Below are 21,863 nucleotides of genomic sequence, written 5' to 3'. Positions count from 1 at the left end.
GCATTTGTTATTTTTCAGATTCCACATATAAATGACAGAGTATATGTCTTTCTCTGTCTGACTTATTTGACTAAGCATAATACCCTCTAGGTCCATCCACATTGTTCAAATGGCAGAATTTCATTCTTTTTATGTCTGAGTAGTGTTCCTCTGTGGGTATATATATATATATATATATATATATATATATATATATATATATATATGTACCCCATCTTCTTTATCCATTCACCTGTTCATGAACAGTTAGGTTGCTTCCATGTCTTGGCTGTTGTAAATATTATTGCTATGAATATTGGAGGCATTTATGTTTTTGAATTAGTATTTTCATTTTCTTTAGATATGTAGCCAGTAGTGGAACTGCTGGGTCATATGGTATCTCTATTTTTAGTTTTTTGTGGAACCTCCATATTGTTTTCCATAGTGGCTGTACCAATTTACAATCCTACCAACACTGTAATAGAATTCCCTTTTCTCCATATCCTCACCAACATTTGCTATTTGTACACTTTTTGATGATGGCCATTTTGACAGGTGTGAGGTGATGTCTCATTGTGGTTTTGATTTTAATTCCTCTGATGACTAACGATTTTGAGCATTCTTTCATGTGCCCATTGACCATCTGTATATCTTCTTTGGAAAAATATCTATTCAGGTCTTCTGCCCATTTTTAATCAGGTTTTTTAATATATTGGATTGTTTTAGCAGTTTATATATTTTGGGTATTATCCCAATATCGGTAAAAGTGGCGAGAGTGGATGTACTTGCCTTGTTCCTGATTTTAGAGGAAAGGCTTTCAGTTTTTCACCATTGAGTATGATGTTAGCTGTGGGTTTTTAAAAAATAAATGTTTTTTTAAAGCCAGAGAAAGCCAGAGATATGGAAGAAACATTAACATTAATGTTTCTTCCATATCTCCCATTGCTGAGAGTTTTTATCATAAATAGATACTAAATTCTGTCAAATGCTTTCTCTGCATCTACTGAGATGATCATGTGAATTTTATCTTTCCTTTTGTTAATGTGTTGTATCACACTGATTTGCAAGTATTGAACCATCCTTGCATCCCTGGAATAAACTACACTTGATCATGGTGTATGATCCTTTTTATATAATGTTAAATTTGGTTTGCTAATATTTTGTTGAGGATTTTTCCATGTATATTCATCAGAGATATTTTTCTATAATTTTCTTGTAGTACCTTAGTCTCATTTTGGTATCAGGGTAATTGTGGCTTTATAGAATGAATGTGGGAGTGTTGCATTCTCTTCAATTTTTTTGGAATAATTTGAGAAGGATAGGTATCAACTCTTTATATGTTTGGTAGAATTTCCTTGTGAAGCCATCTGGTCCTGGACTTTTGCTTTGCTGGGAGTTTTTTAAATTCCAAATTCAATTTCACTACTAGTGATCAGTTTGTTCACATTGCTTATTTCTTCCTGATTCCATCTTGAAAGTTTGTATGTTTCTAGAAATTTTTCCATTTCTTCTAGGTTGTACAATTTTTTGGCATATAACTGCTTATAGTATTCTATTCTGATTTTTTTGTTTCTCTGTGGTATTGGTTGTTATTTCTCCAATTTCATTTCTTATTTTTTTTATTTGCATCCTCTCTTCTTCTTGATGAGCCTGGTTAAAGGTTTATCAACTTTATTTACCTTTTCAAAAGACCAGTTCTTGTGGGGTTTTTTTGCTTGTTTTTGTTTGTTTGTTTGTTTGTTTTTGCAGTACACGGGCCTCTCACCGTGGTGGCCTCTCCCGTTGCAGAGCACAGGCTCTGGACACGCAGGCTCAGCAGTCATGGCTCACGGGCCCAGCTGCTCTGCAGCATGTGGGATCTTCCCAGACCGGGGCATGAACCTGTGTCCCCTGCATTGGCAGGCAGACTCTCAACCACTGCGCCACCAGGGAAGCCCCCAGTTCTTGTTTTTATTGATCTTTTTTATTGTTGTTGTTGTTGCACTTGATTTTCTTAACTTCCTTTCTGATTTTTAATATTTCCTTCTTTCTGCTTTGAACTTTGTGTGTTCTTTTTCCTTTAGATGAGAGTTCAGGTTTTTTGAGATTTTTTGTTGCAAGAGGTAGGTCTGTAGCACTATAAACTTCCCTCTTAGAAGTTTCCCACTTCTAAGGGAAATAGAAAGATCTATTTCCAATTTCATTTGTCTCGATGTATTTTCTGATTTCCTCTTTGATTTCTTCATTGACCATTGGTTTTTTAGTAGCATGATGTTTATTCTCCACATTTTTTCTCCGTATTTATTCCTGTAATTGATTTCTAGTGTCATACTGTTGTGGTGAGAAAAAACACTTGATATAATTTTTCTCCTCTTAAATTTGTTGAGACTTGTTTTGTGGCCTAATATGTCATCAATCCTGGAGAACATTCCATGTGCACTTGAAAAGAATGTGTATTCTGTTTTGGGATAGAATTTCCTGTAGTTATCTATTAAGTCCAACTGGTCTATGGTATCATTTATTGATTTTATTTGGATGTTATGTCCACTGATGTAAATGAGACCTCAAAGTCCCCTACTATTACTATTATTGCCAGTTTCTCCCTTTATGTCTATAAATATTTGCTTTATATATTTAGGTGCTCCTGTATTAGGTGCACATGTGAGTGTAACATCCTCTTTTTATATTCATCCATTTATCATTATATAATGCCCTTCTCTGTCTTTTGTTTTAAAGTCTATTTTATCTGATATGAGTATTGCTACCTCCACTTTCTTTTGTTTCTGTTGAATAAAATATCTTTTTCCATCCTCTCACTTTCAGTCTGTGTGTTTTTAACTCTGAAGTGTGTCTTTTGTAAGCAGCATATAGATGGGTCTTTTTTTTAATCCAATCAGCCACCTTTGACCCAAAGTTTTTTGTTTGGAGCATTTAGTCAATTGACATTTAAAGTAATTATTGATAGATATGTACTTATTACCATTTTGTTACTTGTTTTCCAGTTGTTTCTGTAGTTCTTCTCAGTTCTTTTAATTTCTTCCCTTGTGTTTTGATGATTTGCTTTAGTGGTATGCTTGTGTTCCTTTCTCTCTACTTTTTGTGTATCTATTGTAGGTTTTTGATTTGTGGTTACCATGGGGTTCATATAGGTTAACATATAACTATATTTGCTTTAAACAGGTAGTCATTTAAGTTCAAACACATTTTAAAAGATCTGCACTTTTTACTCCCTTCCCCAAGATTTTGTTTTTGATGTCATATTTTAAATCTTCATGTTCATCCCTTTACTAATTATTATTATTATAGTTGATTTTACATTTTTGTTTTTTAATCTTCATACTAGCTTCTTTAAATGATTGATGCTTTGTCTTTACTAGTGGGATTTTTCCTTTTCTATAGATTATTATTTCTTGTTATAATGTTTTCTTTTCCACTTAGAGAAGACCCCTTTAACATTTCTTTTAGCAGTGGTTTAGTATTGATGAACTCTTTCAGTTTTTGCTTGTCTGAGAAATTGTTTCTCTCTCCTCTTCTAAATTATATTCTTACTAGGTAGAGAATCCTAGTTTGCAGGTTTTTCCCTTTCAGGACTTTAAATATATCATGCCAGTCCCTTCTGGCCTACAAATTTTCTGCAGAAAAATCAGATGATATCCTTATAATGGTTTCCTTTCTACATGACTCTTTGTTTTTCTTTTGCTGACTTTAGAATTCTTTATCTTTAAATTTTGCCATTTTAATTATGATATGTCTTGTTCTGGATCTGTCTGGATTCATCTTGTTTGGGATGCTTTGTGTTTCCTGGACCTGGATATCTCTTTCTTCACATTTGGGAAATTTTCAGCTGAATTTCATCACATACATTTTTGACACTCTTCTCTCTCTCTCTTCTCCTTCTGGGACTCTTATAATGGAAATGTTGATATTGTCCTAGAGATCCCTTAAACTGTTGTCATTTTTTAAAATTTGTTTTTCTTTTTGCTATTCTGATTGGGTAATTTCCATTATTCTTTCTTTCAGACCACTTGTGTGTTTTTCTGTATCACCTAGTCTGCTGTTTATTCCTTTTAGTGTGTTTCTCATTTCAGTTATTGTATTCTAGTTCTTTTTTATATTCTCTAGTTCTTTGTTAAAATTCTGGCTGTGTTCATCTATTCTTTTCCCTAATTCAATTAGCATTCTTATTACTAATGCTTTGAACTCCTTATCTGGTAAACTGTTTATTTCTGTTTCATTAATTATTCTAGGGTTTCCTTTTGCTCTTTAAAAAAACATTTTCTGTCTTCTAATTTTGCTTAACTTTCTCTGTCCCTATGAAATTAGGTGAAATAGCTATCTACTGTGGTCTTGAAGTAGTGTCCTTGTGTAGGAGCATCCCTATATAGTCTAGGTATGTCCAGTGCTTTGGTGGGAGAACTAGACTGGACATGAATACAAGTCATGTCTTTCCTCAGGGCATACTGGCAGCTATCACCTTGGTAGGAGGTAGGGCTGGAGATGGAGGTGCTGGGGCCAGAGCCAAGTGTGAACCAGGACTTCTCCTCTGTTCATTGGCTGTCACCACCCTATAGTGGGTGTGGATTGGTCTCAAGTTGCTGGAGCCGAAGCCCGAGATTTGGGTCCATGCTGCTCTGATCCTTTTAAGTGTGTTTTGACCCCTCTCTGAGCACTGGCACTCTTGCCCCAGAGGGGAGCAGTGCTGGGACAAAGGGAGCTGGCAATGAGCACTCGGTGTGAGTCAGGGCATGGGCTGCAGCAGTCCAGCTGGAGTCAGAGACCCAGACTGCTTCCAATACACTGCCTCTGTAAGCACCAGAAATGGCTGTCCCCACTCTGCTCAGACAATGCTTCGGATATGAACCTCCTTTGTTCCTCATAGCTGAGATCTCCATTTGGCCTCTGCTGCTATTGCCTTGGTGTGGAGCCATGACACAGGGCAGGTGGGGCCAGTGCAGGTGCTCAGCATGGGTTAGGGCATGGGGTGTGTTCATCTGGCTGCAGAGATTGGGACTGCTTCTGATGGACTGCCTGTGAAAGCACCATAATGGCTGCCCCTGCCCCACTCAGACACCATTTTGGGTCTGAGCCATCTCTGTGTCTCACAGCCCAGCCCTCTCCTTGGCTAGAGCAGCCCTTGTCCCAGTGTGCAGCTAAGTCATGAAGCAAGCAGGGCTGGAATGGTCATTTGGCTCAGGCTGTGACACGTGCTGGGGCAGTCACAGGAAAGCTTTTTGTCCACTCCTTTGGAATAGGGGCTGTTCTCTATAAACTGGCTGAAAAAGCCTTTGGCCTGTCTCCTCCTGGACCAAGCTATCACTGTAGAACTGGCTAGTATTAGCTTGTAAGCTGTTTGAATTGAGCTGTTTTTTTGTTGTAACCTGTTAAAACTGTTTGAGAATTGTTCTTTTACTCTAGAGAAAAACCTCTGAGAAATGGGATCCTAGTTATCTATGTACTTTGAAGACATTCCCCGCCCCCCATACAGGAACTTTAGTCAATTTTACCTTTATAAACCATTGTCCTTTCTCAGGTACATTTCTAACTAAATGGACTGATCTGACCAAAGGCAATGTAGAATACCAATGGTCATTATGGGAAATTTTTGAAATCCCCAAACTTAATTTCCTTAAAACCTAGTACTACAATTGCTCAAAAATTTCTGGAACTGAATGGTATGCCTATTTTGACTGGGATTTTGAGGCTTCCATGCATGATCAGGAGTCTAAAATTGTCTCCCTGCAAAATTAAATTTTAAGATTAACTGAAGCAAACAAAGGTTTAAAGTAAGATTAAATGGCTCCCAAAGCCTCAGGCTCTCTCCTCCTTGTTTCTTTGTCTCAGGCTCTGCCTCTGGCACCATTTTTTCTCTCTCCCTAAGCTTCTCATGGTCAGACTCCACCTCCGGTGCCATTTTCCTCCTTTCCTTCTATGCTCCCTCTACCTCCTGTATACCCTCAAGTCACCCATATAAATTATCTTGACAAACTTCCTTTCTTTGTAACTCTCCTCACTCCTTTTTCCTCTGAACTCATCAGAAACTATTTGTTTAAAATCAAGCCTTCTGAGGGTCCAGAGACTAAACCCTTAATTTCTTATAGTGCCTGGACAAAAGCTGTGAGCCCCAGACAAAGATTTTCCCAAAGTAGCTGAAGATCCACACAGATTTGCTGAGGAATTTAATATAGGCATTCAAACTTATCACCTGGTTTCTCTGACTTATATCAGTTAGTTCATATGCTTGTCAGTAAAGGCCAGGCCCAGCGTTGTATGAAAACTGCTAACTGGGAAAAACCCTGAAATGTCTCCATGTTTACAACCAGGAGACCAGCCCACTAACTAATTTATTGTATGACAGACTCTGGCAATCACTAGGCAACATCATCAAGTAATTCCTAGGGCTTTTCCAAAGTCTGTTGAATGTTACAAAATTCAGGCTTGCACACAAAAATTTGATGACCCTTTTCATGACTACTGCAATTGATTTCAGGGTGTTTTTAAAGAAAACTCTCATCTTCCTTCAGATATTGATTCCACCAGGTAGTTTTTAACTTTATGTTTACTAATGGGCTGAATTGTGACCTTTCACTTCTAGTTAAAAGGGCCAGGATGGAATGAGAAACTTGTCCCATTCCACTCCAGATTTAGTCAATCTGGCAAACAATCTTTCTCGCTCTAAATGAATCACCCAGAAGACTGCCAAAATTCTTAATCTTCAACTTCAGCAAATGAAGGCTCCTAAGTGAAACCAGAGCACTCCTAGTTATTAAAGACACTGCAAAAGAAATTGTTACAAATTTAAGTGCACTAGGTGCCTACAGCCCTCTAACCAGCCTTCCCAGCGTTCTCCCTGTTCTCAATGATGGAGCTCCAAGAACTACAGAGGCTCTTTCCATTCCTCCCTCTTAATTGGCTTGGAGAAACATTTCTCTGGATTGGTGATGAATCTCTTTCAGTCCTAGTTGACACCAGAACAACACTCTCAGTTCTCAACCCTACTCCTATAAAACAGCCCCTTCCTCAGAATAGCACTAAAACAGCTCAAATGGTGGGGATCACTAATGAACCTCAAGAGGTTCCTGTCGCTGAACCTACTCCCTATTGTTTAGACCCTTTAGAGAAACACATCCTTTTCTCTTTAGTTCCTCTGCCTCTCCCAGTTTATTAGGCTGAAACTTCTTCGATAAATATCATGCTAGAATTTCTTTCTCCTAAAAGGGGGAAATCATGCTAGAATTTGACAGTAGTCATCAATGTAATCAACTAGGTGTATTAAATGACACTTACATCTCTGATTGTACTAGATTTGATTCTGGAAACACTGATCATTTGTCCCTATTGAATCAGCTCCCATCCTTCTTATGGGCAAAATCTCCAACTGATACTGGCAAAATGCACAAGGCACCTCCCATCAAGATTCGTACACATCCCTCAAAACCTCTTCCTAGAATTAATCAACACCCTATAAGTAAAGAAGCCCTTCAAGGCATCAAGCCCCTAATAGAAGATTACAAGGCTCAAGGCCCCTTGGCCAGTCCCTTAATACTCCTATTTTTACCAGTGAGAAAACCTAAGGGCCAAGGGTGGAGGTTTGTCCAAGACCCTGAGCAATAAGCAACATTGTTATCCCTCTACACCCTGTTGTTCCTAACCCTCATACACTACTAAAATCCATTCCCACTGGAAGCAAATTCTCTACAGTAACTGGTTTGTGCAGTGCATTCCTTAGTGTTCTAGTTGATAAAGCTAGCCAATACCTTTTTGCCTTCACTTGAGAATAAAAACAACTCACTTGGACTATAATGCCTCAGGGTTTTACTGAGGGTCCTTCTTATTCTTGCAAATTCTGAAGGCTGATGTGGGTGATGTAAAGTTCCCTAGAGATTCTACTTCGAACACAGCATCCAATTGCTAAAGCTTTTAGCATTAAAGTGCCATAAGGTCTCAAACATACAATTTCAGTTTGCCCAAACCCAGTTAAATATTTAGGGCATATGATACTAGAACAAGAGCTACACCTAGATCCAGAGAGACTTCATGGTGTCCTAAGTTTCCCAAACCCAAAACTAAGCTGAGAAATATTCTCAGGCTAGTTGTTATTGCTGAAATTAAATTCTAAATTTCTCTCAAGGCCAGATCTCTGTATGTTTTACTAAAAATAATATCCAGACCCAATTTTACGAGAAGAACTGGACAACATAGCTTTCAAGACCTTAAAGGAGAGTTTGATGAACACACCTGCTCTTGGGCATCCCAATTATCAGATCTCTTTTACCTTTTTGTATGTGATAAGGAAGGGAATGTTCTTGGGGAACTCACCCCAAAACATGGGACCACCATCAACCCATAGGGCATTATAGCCAGCAACTGGACCCTGTGACACAGGGCTACCCCTTTTCCCTGTGCCATTACAGCCACTGCCCTTCTGGTTAAGACCACTGTGAAAATCATTATTTTTGCACGACATGCAGTAGTAGCTCCCCTGAATTCTCAATCACACAAAGCATTTCTCTGTCAACTGCCTCACCTCCTATGAAGTCCTTTTTTAATCTGCTCCTCACATAACTTTTATAATAACATTTCCCTGCTACTCTTCTCCTCTCTGTCACCAGTGAAGTCCCTCATGACTGCTTAATACTGACAGATCACCTCCAGACTCCTTGGAACCATCTACAGGGTAGATCACCTTTGGGTAACACTGACTTCTCATGGTTCATTGATTTAAAAGGTGACAAATGGCAAATATTGGGCTAGGATTGGAAATTCAACAATTGTTGGTTTGACAAAAAGAGAGGGCTCTGGTTTAGACCAAATAACAACCCAGTCCTACTAAAGACTCTAAAACTCCCACTCCTCACCACCATACATGCATTAAACTATTGGTCTCCTGACAAAATAATAGCCTGCATGAATCAATATTGATGGGAAAACATTAACAAGAGTGCAGAAAGTGCCTATATCATTTGTCCAGCTTGTCCAAAGTACAACCCAGGGAAGCCTGTCTGTACTGCTCCCAGACATTTTAAACTGCCGAATGGACCACTCAAGGTCTGGCAAATGGATTTCACACAACTTTCTCCATCTCATGGATGTAAATACGTGTTAGTCATAGTATGTATGTTTTCACACTAGACTGAAGCCTTCCTGTGTAGACAGGCTACTGCCTCTCCTATGGTTAAAGTCATTTTGGAAAAGCCTATCTTTACCTGCAGAACTGCTCTTGAACTTTACAGTGACAGAGGAACCCATTTTACTGGTCAGAAATTTTGACACATCTGCACTATTTGGCAACACTTTCACTATGCTTACCACCCTCAAATCTCTGATTTAGTCAAACACACTAACGGCTTTATTAAGACTCATTTGTAAAAATCTGTAGAGGCCCTCCAACTCCCTTTGCCCTTACTCCTTCTAAATCCTAGATCTATCACTTTTGGAACTCAGAAACTCTCACCATTTGAGATAGTCACAGGATGCCAAATGCACTTGGTTCCTGCTTCTTTTGACTCACAACTGATAAAAGGAGACACACTCCAATATTGCAAAAATCTAATTACTTTCTAAATACAGTCACGTTTGGGTAGAGCAATCTTTTCTCTGTGCGCTCTTGGGAGACAAAGACCTTAAGAATCACACTTTGAAAACTGGGGACTTTGTCTATTGGAAAAAATACCTCCAGAAGAATTCTCTTCGACCTTACTGGAGAGGCCCCTATCAGGTACTGCTAACAACCCTCATGCCAACAAACTCCAAGGAATAGACTCTTGGTTTCATGTGACACACTTAAAGAAAGCATGGAACCCCAACTGGACCTGCACATCACCTAGTGACCTGAAAGTAAAGATTTCCTGGAATTGAAGTAGACAGCATCTGATAAGACAGCTTTCCCAAAATATCCAGACCATGACTGTTGGAATTTTGTCACCAAACCTTTGATGATGACATAATGCTTCAGATGATCTCCAATGTTTATAATCTTAATAACATATGACTTTAGATAAAAAGTGCCTGAGAGTTCTCCCATTTACCCCTCTTTGTTACTCTCATGTGACATCAATAGGTTCCCAATATGTACATGTGCCCTTGGACATGAGACGCTGCACCCAGTAAAGCTCCTTCCTGACACTGAGAGACAGAAAAGGCACTGAAACTAGAAAACCTGCTTCTTGATCAGCAATGCTTTCAGAGAAAGATCTTGATCAAGTTTGGGGAAATGTAAAAAATTAATCAACAGAAACCTCAATTAAATAGAATTTGGAGGCCAGAATGGGAAGCTCTCATATCCTGCCGTGATAGTAGAGCCCAACAGGAAGAAGAAAGAACCCTCTTCTTTTTGGGCAAAATCTCAGCCAATGAAAAGCCATGGACCCTTTATTTACTACAGCTCTTCCAGCTTTCTTTTTCCCCTATAAAAGTGTTCTCTCCTTGCTGTGTGGGAAAATTATACATGGCTCACTATGGTTGCAGACCCCAAATTGTAATTCTCTGCTGATCCTGAATAAACCCATCTTTAATGGAAAAATATCTAGCATTCTACTTATTTCAGGTCAACAACAGTTACTTCACACAAGATGGAAAGAAAAGGATTAAAGTGTCAGGATGGTTTAAGAAAAAGCCCATTTAACTGGGAGATCAGTCATCTGGGTCCTATGTCTATCACAGCACATCGAATGCACTACTTTCACTCCTGACTTTATATTACATTATTGTTTTTTTCTTTGGTTCGTTACTTGTTTACCTTTAATTTGCTATTTCGATATGTTTCCTGTTTTGAGGTTATCTTAAATTCATCCTTTCATTTACTCAATAAAATTTTATTGAAAACATTATGCATAGGCTCTGTGCTATATCTAGGAATGAAAAATTTACAATGAATATATAGACAATACCTTCTTTAATTTTCTAGTCCACTGGGAATTTCAGGTAAGTAATTGATGAATGAGTAACGGTGAGGTGACCAACTGTCAGGAAGCAGTGTTCCAAACAGAGAGAATAACATGTGTTCTGCTGATAGGAGGAGAGAGAAAACACTGGATTCAAACTAATATACTAAACTAAACATCAGTATTGCTACAGCATAGAAGGAATTTGGGGAGAGTATAGTGAATGGATGAAGCTGGAGCTTATGAAGAGCCTTGCAAGTCACTTTTAAGAGTTTGGACATGATCAGATTTACATTTTAGAAAGACGACACCGGGGTGGGGGGGGCTCCAATCAAGCTGGCAGAGTAGAAGGACATGGAACTCACCTCCTCCCACAAATACATCAAAAATAATTCAAACAATTCAAAATAACAATAACAAATGGAACAATTCTCATAGAATACCTACTGATCACTAGCAGAAGGCCTCAAAAACCTGAAAAGACAAGAAAGATCTCCACATAAATGAGTACGATGAAAGGGAAAAAAAAAAAGAAAAAGAGGAAGCAGACGGGACCTACCCCCTGGGAAGGAGCTGTAAAAGGGAAAAGGTTACCACACCCTGGAAGCCCTCTCACTTGTGGAGAGATAAGCCAGGACAGAAAAGGAGCCTTAAAGGCTCAGAGGAGAGCACAACAACCGGCCTGTAGCAGGCAGAACAGAGAGAGAACTGCACAGACAGTCAGTGCCACTGCCCTGTGCACCCCAGCCTAAGACACCTGGTACAAGTGGGGCCTGGGTGCTGAAACTCGGGGTTTAGAGGACAGACCCGGGGAGGGGAGAAGAATGGTGTTGGCTGTGCAGAGAAAGTCTGAAGGGGCTGGAGTGTGGCATGTCCACAACCAAGAATGTTCACAGAAGAAGCCTGGGTCCACCAAAGAAGCAAAGCACCGATGTTAAGTGGCTGGCGAAGGGAGGGCCAGGGCCGCCACAGCAGCCTCTTTCTCTGCACACCAGCCCCATCTCCATGGGCTATGGGAGCGCACGCCCCAGCTGCCACCTTGGCAGGCTCTCCCGCATCTCAGCTACCGCCCCTGCAGACTCTGGGAGCAGAGGCCAGCAGGTTGCCCACCCACGGGGGTTTGGGGGGAAGGCTGAAATCATAGCTGAGGCCCAGGGGCCTTACGATTTAGGAAGCAGGCTGAAATCTCTCTCTGCAGCTGCATGAGCCACGGATTTACACCTCCGCTGCTGGCTTTGTAAATTCAGCACCTGCTGGGACATCTGAGTGGAAAACAGGTGCCCCTGCTGCAGGGACGGGTCTGGCCTCCACAGCAGTGGGCTTTGTGGGTGCTGGGTCTGCTGGGCCAGGGTCTGCGCTGTCTCCATACTCCCACAGTGAGTGGGTCCAGGTGCATAGCTACTGTAGTCCTCAAACCTGACTTCAGTGGATCTGTACTAGTAGCCTTGTGAAAACAATGCCTGAGGGACACCATGGCTGACTGCTGGCATTCCCATGGTTGAAGCGGGGCCTAGGGCAGTGACAAAACAGTGTATTTTATATGCCTGTACAATGGGTGACAGGTGACACAACAGCAAGTGCACTCAGTATTGGACAGCTGTGCCAAAGGAATACTCAGTGGCTCCTCTCCCAGGGAGGAGCATTTCTATACTGCCTACCTCATACTGCAGCTCAGAAACAAATCTGGGGGCTTGTACTCCAACAACTAGGGAGGAAACCCTGGCTCTGACAGCACAGTGACAACCACAGAGCAAAGAGGAGGCCCTGGTCAGTATCCAGGGCAGGGTCTGGTCACCACAACACCAGTCACACCTCCTATCAAGGGGATAATGGCTAGCATACACTGAGGAAAGAGGTGGCAGACATCCATACTAAAAACAGCCCTCACACCAAAAATACTAAAACCACGCAGGCTACACACAGACACTCTCACATAAAAATAGCACTCCAAGACTGCAGTAGATAACTGTATCTCCTAAACTCATACAGCAAGAGAAATATAAGTAAAATGAAGAAGCAGAAGAATCACTCCCAACTGAAAGATGAAGAGAATTCCCCTGAAAGAACAAACAATAAAACAGACCTCTTCAGTCTTATAGACACCAAGTTCAAAAAGGAGATAATGAAAATACTGAAGGAATTAAGAAGGGCTATTGATAGAAATGCAGATTGCTGTAAAAAGGGAACTATAAAAAGGAACTAAGAAAAATTAGAGAACTGATTCACAGAAATTAAAGCCGAGCTAAAGGCAATGAATAGCAGAATGAATGATGCAGAAGAATGAATAAGCAATCTGGAAGATAGAATGACTGGATGTCAGCAAATCAGAACAGCAGACAGAAAGCCAAATGAGAGACCAATGGGATAATGTAAAGCATGTCAATCTACACAGAATAGGGATCCCAGAAAGAGAAGAAAGAGAAAAGGGGATTGAAAATGTATTTAAAGAAATTATGGCTGAAAACTTCCCAGACCTAAAGAAGGAAACAGATATCCAAGCACAGGAAGCACAGAGGGTCCCAAACAAGATGAACCCAAACAGACCTACACCAAGACAAATTTTAATTAAAATGGTTAAAGTTAAAGAGAGGATTCTAAAGGCAGCAAGAGAAAAACAAAGAGTCAATTACAATTACACTGTTGGTGGGAATGTAAATTGGTGCAGCCGCTATGAAAAACAGTATGGAGGTTCCTCAAAAAACTAAAAATAAAGTTGCCATATGATCTAACAATCCCACTGCTGGGCATATACCAAGACAAAACTATAATTCGAAAAGATACATGCACCCCTATGTTCATAGCAGCACTATTTACAATAGCCAAGACATGGAAAAAACCTAAATGTCTGTCGACAGATGAATGGATAAAGAAGATGTGTTATGTATATACAATGGCATATTACTCAGTCATAAAAACTAACAAAATAATGTCATTTACAGCAACATGGATGGACCTAGAGATTATACTAAAAGAAGTCAGTCAGAAAGAGAAAGACAAATACCATATGATATCCCTTATATGTGGAATCTAAAATACAACACAAATGAACATATCTATGAAACTGAAACAGACTCACAGACATAGAGAAGAGACTTGTGTTTGCCCTTGGTGGGGGGAGGGGCAGGGGAGGGAAGTACTGGGAGTTTGGGATTAGCAGATGCAAACTATTATATAGAGAATAGATAAACAACAAGGCCCTACTGTAGAGCACAGGGAACTATAATCAATATCCTGTGATAAACCATAATGGAAAAGAATATGAAAAAGAATGTAAATATATGTATAACTGAAGCACTTTGCTGTACAGCAGAAATTAACACAGTATTGTAAATCAAGTATACTTCAATAATTTTTTTTAAAAAGATAACACTGACTACAATGTGGAGAATAGATTGGAAAGAGATAAGTTGAAGAGCAAGAAAATCAGCAGTAAAGTCTGTTTAATAATCCAAGGGGTAGTGGGCTGATTTTTAAATTGAATGTAAAACTTTCAAAATAGGAGCATGTCATATCTAAGCTATTCTGGCAGCTGGTCCACACCCTGTTTGGCTTTGTGTACTTCAGCCAATGGGATAATGAGGAAAAGCAGGGAAGCGGGATCAACAGAAAAGGACAACAGGAACAGCCACAGCTTAGTCTGTGAACACTGACTGTGAACTAGTGCTGCTGAACACACAGCAAGTGGTTGACCTACAACACTGCCTCTCCATCCTGCTGCTCATCAGAACCACCAGAGCATTTTTAAAATGCTGATGCTAAGGCAGAGATTCTGATTTAATTGACCTGAGTTGGGGTCAACATCCCCAAGAGGGATCAGTAGGCAGGACTGAGATCCAACGAGAACCAATGAGTCTACCCAGAAATTCAGGCCTTTCTATTCCAGCTTTATTAATTTATGTTCCAGAATCTAAGGCAGCTGTTCTCAAACTTTAGTAGGCATCAGAATTCCATGGAGAGCTTGTCGAAACTCTGACGGGCCCCCTGTCAGAGTTTCTGATTTAGTAGGTTTGTGTGGGACCTGAGAACTTACATTTATAACAAGTACTAAGGCTCTGCTTCTGCTGCTGGTGCAGAAACCAGGCTTCAAGAACCACTAGTCTAAGGCAATCATTTTGGAAATGAGAATTTTACCAAGTGGGGGTGGGAAAGTGGGATGAATTGGGAGATTGGGATTGACACATATACACTAATATGTATAAAATAGATAACTAATAAGAACCTGCTGTATAGCACAGGGAACTCCACTTCACTGTACAGTAGAAACTAACCCAACATTGTAAAACAACTATACCCTCCCCCCCAAATTTTTTTAATTAAAACAATAAATTATTAGAGAATTGAGTCTTACAAAATAAAGTCATATTAGTTTTCATTGTAAAAAAAATAAAAATAAAAAAATGATTTATTTTTTGCTGGAGGAACTAACTTTTCTTATTCTTTTATTCATTTAGATATGTAGAGTCTTTTTAGTTTCACACCTTGTGTGATAGAAAAACACCAAAATGGAAACAAAGATGAAGAAACTATGGTAGGATTTTACTACAGATGTGACAAGTAAGAGCCTGAAAGAGTTTCCTCAAAATACAATCTGTGCTGATTCTTCTGCTTTTTAAAAATTTTAGAATGAGGCATATACAATGAGAAAATATATAATAATCTGATGGTTCACTATTGTTCATGATTTAGAAAAAGCTTGTCCACCATAATCATGACTAACCTATGTTTCTGTCTAAAATAATTCTGCAATTTATGACAACCCAGTACCTGGGGCTGGTTGGCTATCTCATAACTCTGATCATGCTGATTCATTATTAGTGATGTGACATCATTGTTCTTTCAATTCTTTAGGAACCTTGGTTAGTTTACAAAAGACGCTTTTTCTTCCAGAAAAATATTACCAAAGAAATTTTGATTTTATAGTCAAGCCTGATGTATTCCTCAAATGTACACAAATCATTTCAAAGTTCTTATTAAAAGTAAAATCTACTTTTACTTTAACTTCATGGTTTAATAACAACAAATGTAACTTAGGCTAGGAATGTAATGGCTTTTTATATAAAATACATTTCTTTATTTTAAAAAATGACTTCCACAATGTCAAAATTCTTAATAATATTTTTCTGCTTAGCACATTGACATTTCTTATGCCAACTGGTGAGTAAAATCTTATGGATAGCAAGGGATTTTTTTTTTTTTAAGGAATTTTGCCTTTTAAAAATTATTTATTTATTTATTTATTTATGGCTGTGTTGGGTCTTCGTTTCTGTGAGAGGGCTTTCTCTAGTTGCGGCAAGTGGGGGCCACTCCTCATCGCGGTGCACGGGCCTCTCACTATAGCGGCCTCTCTTGTTGCGGAGCACAGGCTCCAGACGCGCAGACTCAGTAATTGTGGCTCACGGGGCTGGTTGCTCTGCGGCGTGTGGGATCTTCCCAGACCAGGGCTCGAACCCGTGTCCCCTGCATTGGCAGGCAGATTCTCAACCACTGCACCACCAGGGAAGCCCAAGGAATTTTCTTAATGAATAATTTACAATAATTACATGTTTTAAAATGTTTCGCATGTTTTGTACAAACTATACACCAGTATTTATTTTTATTTTATTTTACACAGCAGGGTCTTCTTAGTTATCTATTTTATACGTATTAGTGTATATATGTCAATCCCAATGGCCCAATTCATCCCACCACCACCACCCCTGCCACTTTCCCCCCTTGGTGTCCATACATTTGTTCTCTACATCTGTGTCTCTATTTCTGCCTTGCAAACTGGTTCATCTGTACCACTTTTCTAGATTCCACATATATGCATTAATATACGATATTTGTTTTTCTCTTTCTTACTTCACTCTGCATGGTCGTCTCTAGGCCCATCCATATCTCTACAAATGACCCAATTTTATTCCTTTATGGCTGAGTAATATTCCATTGTATATATGTACCACATCTTCTTTATCCATTCATCTGTCAATGGGCATTTAGGTTGCTTCCATGACCTGACTACTGTAAATAGTGCTTCAGTGAACATTGGGGTGCATGTGTTTTTTAAATTATGGTTTTCTCTGGGTATATGCTCAGTAGTGGGATTGCTGGGTCATATGATAATTCTATTTTTAGTTTTTTAAGGAACCTCCACACTGTTTTCCATCTTGGCTGTATCACTTTACATTCCCACCAACAGTGCAAGAGGGTTCCCTTTTCTCCACTCCCTCTCCAGCATTTGCTGTTTGTAGAATTTCTGATGATGCCCATTTTGATTGGTGTGAGGTGATACCTCATTGTAGTTTTGATTTGCATTTCTCTAATAATTAGTGATACTGAGCAGCTTTCCATGTGCCTCTTAGCCATTCGGGGTCTTTTGTGTCTCTGTACAAATTTTAAGATTCTTTGTTCTAGTTCTGTAAAAAATGCCACTGGTAATTTGATAGGGATTGCATTGAATCTGTAGATTGCTTTGGGTAGCATAGTCATTTTCACAATGTTATTCTTCCAATCCAAGAACATAGTATATCTGTCCATCTGTTTGTGTCATCTTTGCTTTCTTTCATCAGTGTCTTATAGTTTTCTGAGTACAGGTCTTTTACCTCCTGAGGTAGGTTTATCCCTGGGTATTTTATTCTTTTTGTTGAGATGATGAATGGGATTGTTTCCTTAATTTCTCTTTCTGATCTTTCATTTTTAGTGTATAGGAATGCAAGAGATTTCTGTGCATTAATTTTATATCCTACAACTTTACCAAATTCACTGGCTAGCTCTAGTAGTTTTCTGGTGGTATCTTTAGGATTCTCTATGTATAGTATCATGTCATCTGCAAACAGTGACAGTTTTACTTCTTCTTTTACAATTTGTATTCCTTTTATTTCTTTTTCTTCTCTGATTGTCGTGACTAGGACTTCCAAAACTATGTTGAATGATAGTGGTGAGAGTGGACATCCTTGTCTTGTTCCTGAACTTAGAGGAAATGCTTTCAATTTTTCACCATTGAGAATGATGTTTGCTGTGGGTTTGTCATATATGGCCTTTATTACGTTGAGGTAGGTTCCCTCTATGCTCACTTTTTGGAGAGTTTTTATCACAAATGTTGTTGAATTTTGCCAAAAGCTTTTCCTGCATTTATTGAGATGTTCATATGGTTTTTATTTTTCAGTTTGTTAATATGTACACCCGTATTATTTTTAACGGTAACAAAATGAAACCTACTCAAAGGCCAAAAACATACTAATCACCGTAGACTTTTATTTCTAAAAATGTACCAGTATCAAATATCACCAAAACTATGGATATCAAAATAAACCCATCAAAATAAAATGAAATGATGCAATTTTAAAATTAAGGAACTGGCTGACTTTTTCTCAATTAGGAAAAAAATATCTGGCTAAACAGATGGATTCTGAACTGAGCCCTGAAGGAGAATAGACTTGGCTTTACTGTACTTGGCTTTACTGAGCTGCAAGCCATGGGTCTGGACTGTCCTTGTCCTTAACTCAGAACACTTTACCAGAGTGGTATATTCCAGAAATAAATGACTATTAAATTGGCTTTGGGGAGCATTTTAAAAACTGACAGGAATATCCAACAAACACTTTCTATTTACTTATCATTCTAGAATAAGTCATCAAACAACATGAGAACTTTTAATCAATTTTGGATGGTTGCTGGATTTTATCCAAATATTTCCTGATACACCTGTATTCAATAAGATGGTCCCTGCACACACCAAAATTCCATTACAAAAGAAACAACGTGGTTTCTGCTGCAATCTCACTTTTGTCACTTCCATGCCCTTGGGAACTCTTAATTTATCCAGAGCAATTTCAGCATTTCAGGGCAATGGGAAATTATTTTAAGATACATTACAATTCTAGAGAAAAAGACCTGAAGCATCTGTAAGCCCATGGATGGATTCAAATCATGCAAAGGCGTTTTTAAAAATCATTGTTTGTGTCAGAAATAATTTGTGGAGTAATTCATCACCATTCAAGAAACATTTACTAAATGCCAATGCAAGACACGGTGCTAATGCTTCTCAACGCAGGTTTACTTTCTCTTCAAGCATATAGATTGCTTATCATCACTTATTCATAGCCTAAAAAGACACATTTAGCTAAAAACAATCATAAAAAGCCTGAATGGTTAGACATGTAGTCCCATAAGCCATTAAAAGAATATTAATATAGACTGTATTTTTACAATAAAGAATACTTGACTAAAATTAGATACTGAGATAAAATGGAATGTTTGGGATATTATTGACTTTTTGATGTTTTAAGTATTTAATATTTTCATTTGGAAGTAAAATCTAATTCAGTTATCTTGTAAGACTGTCCAAGAATATGATCATCATTTTGAATATTTTGAGTAAAAAAAATTTGGAAGAAATGGATCAGAATGTGAAGAAAATATTTACAGCATTTGTCTCTTTCCCCTTTATTATGCACCAACAGGCGTGATAAAGTTGAAATACTTGCCTCTAGCCAATGCAGTAAATAATGTGGTCAAGCAGGAGGCCCAAGGAAAATGATATAACATTATTTATGGTTCTTGGACGTGGCTATGGGTGCTGTTTGATAAATACACAATTTAGCACTTTAGAACAAGGAAGAGGAATTAGAGATAATCTATTCTGACACTCTCATCTACCCATGAGGAAACTGAAGCCCAGAGCTAATAGCAGGACTCTTTGTAGGTAACCCTTTCTCATATTTGCTTGTAGTATACACAGCACATTTGGTGATACTTCCTCCTGTGGTCTAGTATAAACTAGGGGAAACTTGCTTAGTGGTTCTCAAATTTTCATGTGCTGGTGTGTGTGTTGGACAGGCCCTATGCCCTGAGATCAAGTTCAATATGTCTAAATGGAGCCCAGGTATCTGCAATTTTGTGATTGTGATGAGATCACTATGACTGTGATGAACTCATCCTGAATTAGTACTGAGAAAAACAAAACTGCAGAATGCAAAAGGTTTTTTTTTTTTTTTTTTTAACTAATTGGGCCTCTCACTGTTGTGGCCTCTCCGGTTGTGGAGCACAGGCTCTGGATGCGCAGGCTCAGCGGCCATGGCTCACGGGCCTAGCCGCTCTGCGGCATGTGGGATTTTCCCGGACTGGGGCACGAACCCGTGCCCCCTGCATCGGCAGGCGGACTCTCAACCACTGCGCCACCAGGGAAGCCCCAGAATGCAAAAGTTTTAAAAAGGGATGTTATGCTGAGTGAGCACAGTTTTCTAAACAAGTCACAGCTTTTTCATTAAACTGTCATTGCTTTTCCTTACCTTTACAGCTATAAGGCAAAGGGAATGCTGTTTAAGCAAGAAACTGGGGAGACCACAGAGCAATACTTGATCAAATTCTTGCACTTGACAATCAGAATCACCTGGGATACTTGTGAGACTACAGATTCACTGGGCCCTTTTCCTGTAGAATGTTATTTACAGGGAGATACTGATGGGGCCCACGAATCTGTAGTTTTCAGAATCATTCCTGGTAATTCTAAAAACCAACCCACTTTGAAAACTACATCGTGATCGGTTGTATTAAGACAGGCTTCAGCGGTTCTCAACTCTGGTTTATAGAATCAGCCAGGGGACTCAGGAAAACACTTACCTCCAGAGCTTCTGAGCAGGTAGGTCTGGAGTAAGTCCAAGAATTTGCACTGTTTCAGGCTCCCGGGTGACGCTGACACATTGCAAACCGCTGGGCTAGACTGTGCTGTGCAAACTGAGGCAGAAGAGTCACGGGAAAATGGCCAGAGGCTGCGGCAATTTCTCTGCTGAAACTCCTACCTCCGCCTCCCGCAGCCCGAAGAACAAAACAATGGCGTCCGCGGCTTTTTCAAACCTCAAGCAGGTGCTTCTCATTAGTGGAACCTAAACTGGAACCTCCTGGGAGAGAATCTGGCCCAGGTGGTTCCCAGGCGTCTATAGCTGTTAACACTGGTTGGGGACAGCCCGGGGCGGCCGTGGAGAGGGGCGGGGGTGGGAAGTAGACGAGGGGAAATCGTGCTAACTCCCAACACGTTAAGGTAGCGCAAATGCAAATGTCAGGTAAGTTTTAGTAGTAGTTTGTCCCAAACTACATAAACCAGTTAATCCCTGATCATATTCAAACCGTAACGCAAAAATGTCCTCGTCTTTCGTGGAAGTTGTGTAGTGAATTCTGTAACGTGCTCCCCAGATGCCCCTTCAGGACAGGTACACTTACTTCCTTGCTGCTGGTGAGGGTGCCGGGAGCACTGCCTGGTCAACAACCCTCAGCGCTCAGCTCCCTTCAGGAACTGCATCATTTGATGTGAGTCACCTGGCCTAAGCCCCTGCCCCCTTCAGGAACAGCCAGCAACCAGTGACTGGACATCCGGGGTCCCTGCCAAAACTCTGAAGGATCTTGTAAGCTTTAGAGCTCCATGTGGGTTACAAAGGAATATTTTGATTGCATAACAACCCACCTTCTCTATTATCTGCCCAATCTCGTTTCCTTCTCTTCCCTCACACTTCAAGGGCACGACCCCCAAATCTTCCTGCAGTCAAATGTCCATCTCAGAGAACCATATAGCAGGTTCTAGCTAACAAGAAAAGCAAAAGAGAAATTAGATATAAATTATTAAAAAGATAAAAACCGCTATCTGGAAAAAACCCTGAAGAAAATGAATAATTGCAAAAACTCATAAAAATTCCATAAGGAGATCAATAAAAGAGCAATACACAAAAATCTATTAAAATCTCAAAGAGCAACACAATAAAATCTAAGGCCCTTCACATCTCAACTAACAAAAAATTGAAAACGTAATGGAAAAATTCTGAATTACAGCAAAAAGATGAAGCATCCTGGAAATCTAAAAAGCAAAATAAAGCACAAGATATATATGAAACACATTTTGAAATTTAAAAAATGCAGAGTATTGAGGAGAAAGGTTTTGTCCTACCAGTTATCAAAATGTCATATAAAACTATGGTAATTTTATCAATTTAATATTGGATGAAGAATAAAGTTATGAAATAGAAGCATCTAAAAACATGCTCATGAATATACGTG

At 39.3% G+C, this 21,863-nt stretch overlaps 1 pseudogene across 1 annotated transcript in view; it reads left to right on the top strand.

Annotated features, from left to right (window-relative positions):
- The window catches only part of LOC309810401 (platelet glycoprotein 4-like), a 130,814-nt pseudogene extending 110,455 nt beyond the window's left edge, over window positions 1-20,359 (top strand). The window contains exons 7-8 of the transcript in view: window positions 7,303-7,544; window positions 20,116-20,359. The product of the transcript in view is annotated as a platelet glycoprotein 4-like (transcript). The remainder of the gene's footprint in view (window positions 1-7,302; window positions 7,545-20,115) is intronic.
- The last annotated feature ends 1,504 nt before the right edge of the window (window positions 20,360-21,863 follow it).

Source organism: Mesoplodon mirus (assembly GCF_964341445.2).
Source record: "Mesoplodon mirus genome assembly, chromosome: 9".
In the NCBI taxonomy this organism is placed as follows: Eukaryota; Metazoa; Chordata; class Mammalia; order Artiodactyla; family Ziphiidae; genus Mesoplodon; species Mesoplodon mirus.
The sequence above is the reverse complement of the archived record's forward strand: the minus strand, read 5'-3'. Positions and strand labels throughout refer to the sequence as shown.